Source organism: Lactuca virosa, chromosome 5, assembly GCF_052849685.1.
Source record: "Lactuca virosa cultivar CGN04683 chromosome 5, Lactuca_virosa_CGN04683_v6, whole genome shotgun sequence".
Lineage (NCBI taxonomy): Eukaryota > Viridiplantae > Streptophyta > Magnoliopsida > Asterales > Asteraceae > Lactuca > Lactuca virosa.
The window spans coordinates 66,887,950-66,898,325 of NC_136430.1; the positions used below are offsets into that span (position 1 = coordinate 66,887,950).

Genomic DNA, 10,376 nt, shown 5'->3' on the forward strand with positions numbered 1-10,376 from the left:
TTTTTTGTTTTGTTCTTTTTATGCATTTTATTTGTTTTTGTTGTAGTAGTATATGACTCGTGGATCGAATACACCTTTGACACCACCACTTGAAGATCTAGAGTCAGCTTTTCAAAAATAGAAGGACAAGAACGTAGGAGAATCAACCACACCAAAGAAATCACCATTCAAGCATCTAAAATCAGTTTTTCATAAAAAGAAGGACAAGCACGTGGGAGAATCAAGCAACAACCCGAAAGACGAAGGCACTTTTGAAGGCATTAAGAACACTCCTAATAAAAAGGAAATTGGACACGAAACAGAAAAAAGTAGTGAACCCAAAAGCGAGCCAAAAACCAACATGGAAAATACTGCTGACATTTCGATGGAGGCGTACAAGAAAAGAATTCGGGACACCGGTCCAGGCTTAGTGCAACCCGCAATTCCCGCTACTTCTACTTTCGAACTCAAGGGATATATCCTTTCCGCACTCAAGGATATCCTATTTTCCGGAAAAGATCATGAAGATGCATATAAATATCTCGATGAAGTTAATGACATCGCCGATTACTTCAACATTCCGAATGTTCCACGCGAAATGGTGTTGTTGAGAATGCTTCCGGTTACTTTCAAATGAGAAGCGAAAGATTGGTTAAAGGCGCTTCCATCCGGTGCGATCACTACATGGGCACAAACGCGTGAAGAATTCTTAGAACAATTTTTCCCACCATCAAAGGTGTCTAAACTCAAGAAGGCCATAGCTAATTTTGAGCAACAAATGGGTGAGTCACTATATGGAGCATGGGAGCGCTACAAAGGATTACTTCAAAATTGTCCCCAAAACGATCTTAATGTGCAACAAGAAGTCTTGATATTCTATTATGGGGTAAATGTCACGACAAGGAAACTCCTTGATTCTCAAGTACCATTAACAAAGAAGAATCCTGCTGAAATTAAGGAATTAATTGAAGAATTTTCTAAACATTTGAGAGAATACCATAATCCTTGATATGATACAACTAGGGGAAACGTGAATTCAGCTTCAGAGGACATGTCGACGGTCATAGCAATGTTGCATAACATGGATAGGAGGATGAACAAAATGGATCAAACGATCCATGCTATACAAGTGGGGTGTGAAAACTATAACGGGCTGCATCTAACCAAGGACTATGATCTTGATGAAAATGGAAACCGCAAGGTTCAAGATTTCTACTCGAGCGGTGATTGTTATGATGAAGACTGGAGAAAGCCTAAGAAATAGTGGTTACCTTATGATTAGTACAGGAAATCCAAGGAAGAGAAGTATAAGCAAAAAGGAAGAGGCTTTTACCAAAGAGAGGAACCAGCTGCCGAGAAGAAACCCGATTTTGAGTCAATTATCGCACACTTTGCAGCCGCATCAAAAAATAGGCATGAAGAAACCGAAGCAGCAATAAGAGATCAACAAGCTCTAATGAGAGATCAGCAATCTTTACTTAGAAATCAGCAAGCTTCAATCCTCAACATCGAAAAACAACTCGGCAACTAGCTAAACAATTCAATGAACGATCATCGGGAGGACTTCTAGGAAACACCGAACAAAACCCAAAAGGAGCTCACTTCCAAGCTATTACAACTAGAAGTGGGTAAATTGTTACCCATCTGACTTCCATTAACATAACAACCCGAATGATGAGCAGGAAGGTCGAGAAGCAAGTCAACGAAAGGAGTCTGAACAGTCGCCACGACGTGGTTCTGACACCACGGCGTGGCAGGTACCTGAAAAGAAAAGTGTTGATCCCGTTCAGCCAAACCAAACACCGATGCCCTTTCCCAGTAGAGCAAGGCAAGAGAAGAATGTTGAAGTCTACTAGAAGTTCTTAGATCATATCAATTCCCTTGAAATCAATATCTTGTTCCTTGAAGCTTTGGCTCAAATGCCAAAGTATGTGAAGCTTTAAAAGATCTCCTAACTAACCGAAAGAAGATGGAGGGAATATCTAAGGTGGTACTAAATGAAACCTGCTCAGTTGCAATGTTAAATATGCTACCAGAGAAGATGGGTGATCCGGGAAGCTTAACACTTCCGTGCCAATTTGGAAATCTAGCCACAAGCCATGCTGTAGCCGACTCGGGAGAAAGTGTTTATTGGATGCCTTATTCATTCTTCAAGAAACTTGATCTCCCAGAACCAAGACCGATCCGCATGGTCATCCACTTAGCCAACAAAACGATGACCTTTCCAAGAGGAATTTGTGAAGATCTACTAGTTAAAGTTGACAAGTTTGTTTTCCCCACAGATTTCATTGTTTTAGACATGGAGGAAGACGAACAAGTCTCGATTATTATTGGAATCCCTAAAATATTTAGAATGAAAAATCTGGGTCGTTACATTGAAGATGCAACAACTGGGTTGGAACACTTCTTTTGGATGAATTCCGAGAGGAGGTGTACAGGCGGAGCAGTGGGTCAAATTTTGCTCCTTACTGTCTTCGGTTTTGCTCTCTTCCTCTTCTGACAGATGGAGTTGCTCTGTTGATGGCACGGGTTGATTTTCAGTGGGGTTTGCTAGATTGGAAATTGATAAGCACCTTCTCTTGATTCCTCTACTGTTACGGGATGATGTCGACTCACACCCATAAAAGTGAATGTCTTTTTCAGGAATCTTCTCTTGAACAAAATTCCTACTAGATATAGCCTTTCTTTTATAGGTATGGAGATTAATTCGACTTATGCCCTATAGGCGAGAAGGAAGTGGAGAGCGTTTGTCATTTTTGTCCTTGGGTGTGAATTAGCGGTTGATTTATTGCATTTACTTTGTTGATGGTGAAAATTTTCAATGCATATTCTCCTTTCTTTTCAAGCTTTGATTGACTGGTTTGCTTCTTTGCGCTTGTTTTTTGTTTGTAAGGAGTTTTTGGAAGCGGATGTCTACACTTTGTGGTGGTATATTTTGTGTTTTCAAAATTCTATGGTTTTTGGTAAAATAAAGCCAAAAAAGTGTTTATTGTTTGATAAGGTGATCTCCCAAAGTTTTGTTTAGGCTAATAGTAGATATTGGAAAACTAGTGTCAATTAGGTTGCCTGGTTATAAGATCATATTTTTTCTATCTCCTTCATGTAATTCTTCTTGTGTCTAGCTTCTTGCTAGCTTTCATAATATCTCTACCGTTCTAAAAAATATTGGCTCCTCCCTTAACGCCAACTCCACAGCCACCTGAGACCATCCCTGCGATCGACAACATTAGAATTCTAATTTGTCTCCAAAAAAAATTAAGAAAATTTTATTATAGAGTAATCCATTTGATCCACACATGTCTTGCCAGAACCGGATCGTAGTACCATCTCCGAGCTGAATATGAAAGGAAGCATGATCCACGCTACTTTTGTTGTGTAAATGATCCAAAGAAGACACTATTTTAGATCAAAAGCTTGATGTAATAGGTGTATCCTATATAAGTAAGATTTAGATCGATGTCAATATAAAAATTGCAATTTGTAGTCCCATCCAAAAATATGAAATAAGATGGATTGAGATTAAGGATGGGCATTTGACCCGGTGGAACCAGACCGGACCAGAAAAAACCAAAACCGAAACTCGGGTATCCGCTTTGGTTCTCGGTTCTCCATTTCCTAGTAAATCGGTTCCTGATTCTTTAGTTCCTGGTCCGATTCCCCCGTGTCTCAAACCACACACATCCCTACATAGTACACTTACTTGTAGAACTAACCCTAAATCGGAAACGGGGTATTCGGTCTGATTTCCGGTTCTTCATTTCCCACTAAATCAGTTTCCAGTTCTTCGGTTCTCGGTCCGATTTCGAACCAATGATCATTTCTAATTGAGATTGGATGTCAATAAGAAAAAACTGCAACTCATAGTTCCATCCGAAAAGATGAAATAAAATGAGACATAGACTCATTCTTGATCTATTTTTTTTATGCAACATACATTAATTTTTTTCACATCCTCCCCGTGTCTCAAACCACACACATCCCTACATAGTACACTTACTTGTAGAACTAACCCTAAATCGAAAACGGGGTATTCGGTCTGATTTCCGGTTCTCCATTTCCCACTAAATCAGTTTCCAGTTCTTCGGTTCTCAGTACGATTTCGAACCAATGATCATTTCTAATTGAGATTGGATGTCAATAAGAAAAAACTACAACTCGTAGTTCCATCCAAAAAGATGAAATAAAATGAGACATAGACTCATTCTTGATCTATTTTTTTTATGCAACATACATTAATTTTTTTCACATCCTCATCCTTAACATAGAACATAATCTTAGAATTTTTTTCCCAACCAAATTCAATCAGTGTAATCCCTTGTATCAAACACAACTTCGAGTTGTCGTCAAAGTTTTCTTCCATGGACATGGCTTTATATATCCAATTAGGTACATAAGTTTTGTATTATTATGTACCTAATGTAATTTCTCGTCTTAGCTTCACAATAACCTTACCAAAGGGCATTAGTTCAAGTGGTAGGAGTGGCCTCTTATTTGTGAAAGGTCGGTGTTCAAACCACTTACGTGGTGTAGGTGGTATTTTGGATTTAATATTAGTTGTTTAAAAAAAATATACATCTTACTAAATTATAATTCGAGTAGCTTATTATCTGCGAATATGTTTGTTGTATTTAAGTAATACGAAACACCAAAAAAAAAAAAAAAAAAAAAAAAAACCTATTACATATAGTACAAATATATAATGAACCAAATGTCATGGCTATATATACCTCGTATATCACTATGAAGAATGTTGCTACTGAATCAATGTGAAAGAAATGATTCCACGTCTTATAATTTTTACGTTCTACTCTTTTACAAGAAACCTAAGCTTCATACTCTTGAGTTCTCATTAAGTTTCATCACAAACAATTTCTACATTGATCCACGAAAATCTTGTCTTGCACTCCTAAAGTTTGGGCCACGATATTAGTTTTATATATTTTTCTGTAGCTAATTTAACCCTTTTTTCACATGTGCACTCAATCGTAAATAAATTAGGTTTCCATGCCCTCAATATTATTTATCATAAAGTCAAACCGTAGTTAAAATGAAAATAATTCCAAATATCGTATTTGCCTAGTCATAAATTTATAAAATAGAACTTTAGATATTGATTTTAAAGTATGTTCCTTCAAATAGAAATTGATTGAAATATGTTTTGTTAAGCGTGTTTTAAGTCAAATCTTAGGGGTTATTTGATAATATGACTCAGCCCCGAATCTAGCCCCATATGATCGAATAAGAGGCATTTCAGATGAGTCAAGACCGAATTAGAGGCTTCTAACTTCTACATGTGGTTTCAAACAATATGAATCTAACCAAATTAGACTCAACATTTTACCATACACAATAAGTGACATATCAAACAGCTCCTTAGCCTTCACCATTGAGATTTATGCAGAAATTTACAATTGCACGCATATTTTTAATTGTTGGCCACGTAAACAAATGTCATCTATTGTTTTGGGTACTTGCATTGCATGATGATGTAATGCATGTCTCATGTTGCACTCAATTTGATATAAATTAGGTCTCCATAATTTTTACACCTATGTCATAAATCATAATTAAGAAACAACTGAAACCTATGTAAGAGTTGGTATTTGAAATCGTAATTGATTATGAGTGTTTGAAATCAATGTAAATTAGACCTCTTTGATTCACATGGAATTTCTAAATACGGAAAGAAAGAGTCCTCCAAGAAATGAACCATAGACCATAACTGAAAATGGTTTTATTCCCATTATTTGTTTTGTCTTCTTTTTATATGTGGTTTGTTTAGTATATTACTTTTTGGGAAATTTTATACCTATCCCTCAATTGTTTTGTGTATCCCCTCCTCCCATGTGGGTGTAATGGTGTTTGTGTACCCTCATCATGTGACGATTTATGTGAGTGAGGAGGGTACATATAATACTAATCCGATTTTTTGTATGAGGTACAAGTCGTTATTGCGATGTATTAATTCTAGTACTAAACAAAATAAATACTAAAAAACAAAGTATAATTGCAAATTTGATAAAGGTTTATACCTTCAAACCCTATTAGGGTGCAAAGCGCGGTAGCCGATGAAGCGAAAGATGGGGTTACACCATCATTCTATGTCAAATGTCAGTGGGTTTGGGGCCAGTACCAATCTGATTGAACCCTCTTCTGCCGGTTGTACCATATGATTCATGTATTGTATATTAGGAATGAGTTGAGATAGATGGTTTATTTGTGTTGTGGGTTGGGAATAAGGGTGTAAACGGGTTGAGCCGAGCTTCACCGCGGGTAGGTTCGAACTCGACTCATTTAAAATTCATGGGCTCAAGATCGAGTTTGTCATTTTCAAAGTTCAAGCTCGGCTCGTGGAGTACTTACAATGCTCGAGCTCGGCTCGAGCTTGACTCGTTTGTCAAGAAAGCCTAAATGAGCCTAAGTTCAGGTTGAACTCGTTTCGATTAATATTCAAATATCAAACTCGTTTGTGTTTCTAAGCTCGTTAAAAATCTCTTTTATCATTATTTGATATTTAATTATTTAATTACAATTTAATATACAAATTAAAAATAAAGTTTATATTATATAAATATGCATAGGCTCGTTTAGGATCGCTAGTATAATCGAGCTTAGGAGATGAAGCTCGGTTCGAGCTCGTTTAATAAATGAACCTGAAACTAAGCTCACGATAGGCTCAAGCTCGTTTAAATCGAGTTCAAGTCGAGTTTTTTACAAGTCGATCTTGAGTAGCTTAGGAGTAGTTCGACTTGTTTGCACCCCTAGTTGGGAATGAGATAATAGAGAAAATTTGATTGTAAGAGATTTGAGAGAGTTGAAGAAGATGAACTCCCTTTACCCTTAGATAATTAGAAATTTTGGCAATGCCTATGGAAACTTTCAAGGCTACATGGTGTACTCACAACCGCATCATGCAGTTAATGACGAGGTAATGAACTGCACCTACGAACACCACAATTTGGGTGTGGTTTAGCAAGGGGTGGTTCCCCTTTCTCGCCCCTTCTCTCCTATCATAATTGGCCAATGCTATAAAATGTTTTTTTTTTTCTTTTTCAGTTTTTTTTAAAATTAAATATATATTAAAATATTATAAAATATATATATTAAATTTTATGGTTTTTAATCCCTATAAAAATAATATAATTTTTGTATAATATATTTAAAAACAAAATAAAAAAGTGAGATAAAGTGAACGATGATCATTTCCTAAGTTTTGAAAAGTGAAAGGAAAGTGAGGGGAAAATGAGGTGGCGTTGACGGTATATGAAAAATGAAAGGTGAAAGATGGATATATCTTTGGGTGTAAGAGTTTTGAGTCATATAAAAAGGGTAAGATTTTTAAAATTATAAATTGTTAGAAAATCGGGGTGTTAAAAATACTAGGAAAATTGAGGGTCATGAGAACTCTTTCATATCAAAGTATTTTCGATGGTACTCTCAAAATCTTCAATCGGATAAAACTCAATGGTTCAAGAACATAGAACGGAAAAGATGATATGATCTCGTGTTGTACCAGCAGACAACGTGAATGACAAAAATAACAGGAGATAACTCCTTTGTCCTAAAACTATTGGTCTGAAAAACGGCCAAAAACTACCACATGACAGTTTCATAACCATCACAAAGAGTCATTAAACTATCACTAAAACTAAGTTTAACATAAGGATCAAAACCTAGTTAAATTTCTCAAATTCGGATTTCTAAACAGGTCGACCCCAGCCAGGGACTCTGCCCCTTGGACCCCCAACGGTTCAGGGGATTCACCCCTAAATAGCAGTGTACTTTCAATCTTGAAGAAAACTCAAACAAACATGTACTCCGCATTACCATTACTTATTTAATACTCATCAAATTAATCCTATTACCTTTAAATAATATTAGTGATACAAATCATCAATATAAATGATATATAATATTAGGATAAAATCGACGCTAACATTTTTAGAAAAAAATGGTTGATTTAGTTGAACACAAATGGACACAACTCAAATTAAGGGTGGAATTTGTCGTTTTATATGCATTGCCTTTTGATTTTTAGTGCAGAAACTATGGATAATATACACAAATTTGGTTAGTTTTATACCCTCCAAACTTTGTTTCATGCAATTTTAGCAACAAACCAAGTTTGACAAAACAAATGGAAGATGTTTCTGTGGACAATGATTGATATTAATTTAAAGAATCTGTTTGAATTTTATATCTAGTTTCAATGATATGTAAACAAGGAAAAGCTCTAAAATCATAAACGAGTGACTACGTTTAAAGACGTAACAAATCATTAACTATTAACAAGAGTTAGAATCTTACGGACAATATTGTTAATATGCATTATTTCAAAAAGAATTTAACTACCATCAACAAGACAATTAATTTTTTTTTAAATGGTCATTTTATCTGGAACACGTCCATACCGGAGTACTTATGCATGTTCTGAATTCACAATAAGTTAAGTGAGATATAACGTAAAACAAGTTCGGAATTTAACGTGCCAATGACAATACATTCCAAATTAAATAACACACAATTCAGGCACACATTCTAGAATATTTAAGTTACATTGAAGGACTCTAATTCATAAAGATCTTGGAGGTGCATCATTATCTCCTCATTAACAAAACTGATTTTCTTAAGATGCACTCACACAATTGATCGGGTACATCTTCATATTGATTCGAAATATTGCTTGTACATTTGGTTGTATGAAAATAACTTTTATTTATTAAATAATAACATAATACTACTACTAAGTAAACAATAATCAATAAAAACAACACTATGAATATGTTTGATTAGGTGTCTAAGCTCATAACTATAATTGATATGTACTTGATTTGATAGTAGCATGATCCTTTTGAGTTGTCTTCACCTTAGCAACTTGACATGATGACTTTTGCAGAGAGAGGTTAAATTTTTTATTTGGAATAATAAATTGATTTATTAATGTATTATGAAAATAATATATTAATTAGAAATCATGTTATTTAATTAGAATTTAATCAAAAATTAATCTGGAATTAATTTTGGGATTAAAGGAACTGATTAAAAGAACAGGGGTTGTTTTGCAAATCATTGATAGTTGTGAAACTGGGCTGATGGACTCCTTAATTAGGAGTGGACGAAAATCTATAGGCGGCCCTATAGATTTCACCTAAGGCTTCTTAGTAGCAGTCCAATGGCTGCTAAAGCCTTAAGCAGGAAATTAGGGTGTCCTCCAGAAACCCTAGCAGCTCTTCAGCTATACAAAGACCCCATAGGCTTAGAATTTCCAGCCAATGCTTGCTAAGAAGAAACCCTAGCCGAAATTCTAAGTGCTTCTCACCTCTCTCCTCTCATCCTTTTGCTAGTGGTGTTTGTGAGCCATTAGAGGTGCAACATTTGAGGCATTAAGCTTTCAAGAGTCAAGGATCTACAAAGAGTTCTAGTTATTGCTACATAACAAGCAAGGTAATCATCAAAACCCTTTTTGTTATATAATTTTCGATATTGTATGGTAGATCTAGGGTTTATTGCTTTGGTATTCAATTGCATGTTCAACTAGTGCAAAACTTAGATCCAAAGCAATTATGGTTACATGATCACATAGCATGTAGTTATACTCATAACCCATCAGTGGTATCAGAGCCTAGGATGTTTTTCAGTTGAATTTAATGCATATGTGCATTCTCCAAAGGAGGAGGGAACAGATGATGGGTTTTGAGCATTCTAACACTCCTAAGTGTACATGCAACCCTAGAAAACCGTGGATCTATGTTTGTCTAAAATACATGCAAAATACTTTTTCCAAGGTTCATAATCCTATCTAGCATATATGGGGAACTTTAATCATAAAGATGGCTAGGATTACATACCTTGTAGTTTTTTTGATTCCTTGAAAACCTTGAGAGCCTAGCACCCCAAGTGTAATGCCTCAAATGTTTCACACAACACCAAATGCTCTTAGAATAAACTTTGAGAGAAATATATAACACTTGAAATCGGCCTTGCCCTCTTGTCTCACTAGTGTCACCGATTTTGGTTGCTCTAAGTATGCTTATATAGTGTGTTGCATTAGGGTTACACCATGTAAACCCTAATGTAACATGGCTCTTCATCTCCATGACCCATGGGTTTGTAACTCCCATGGAGCATCCATGGAGCATCCTATGGACCTTAGCCCAACTTGATAACCCATGGAGCTTTTAGCCCACTATACAAGTTATGGATGATATACATAATCAACCCATATATTTAATTAGTCTCCGTTTTTATCACTTAATTAATTCTAGATTAATTCTTGATCAATACTAATTAAATAATATTATTAATATATTAGAACTTATAATATATTAATAAACCACAAGTGTTATTTCTCTCATTTAGTCTATCCAAATGCATGATGTCATGCAACCCAAATGGAC

At 35.5% G+C, this 10,376-nt stretch overlaps 1 non-coding gene across 1 annotated transcript; it reads right to left on the reverse strand.

Moving 5' to 3' along the window:
- Positions 1-721: 721 nt before the first annotated feature.
- On the reverse strand, positions 722-828 carry LOC145117964 (small nucleolar RNA R71). Its single transcript, XR_013712955.1, has one exon. It is a non-coding gene; the product is annotated as a small nucleolar RNA R71 (small nucleolar RNA).
- Between the last annotated feature and the right edge of the window lie 9,548 nt (positions 829-10,376).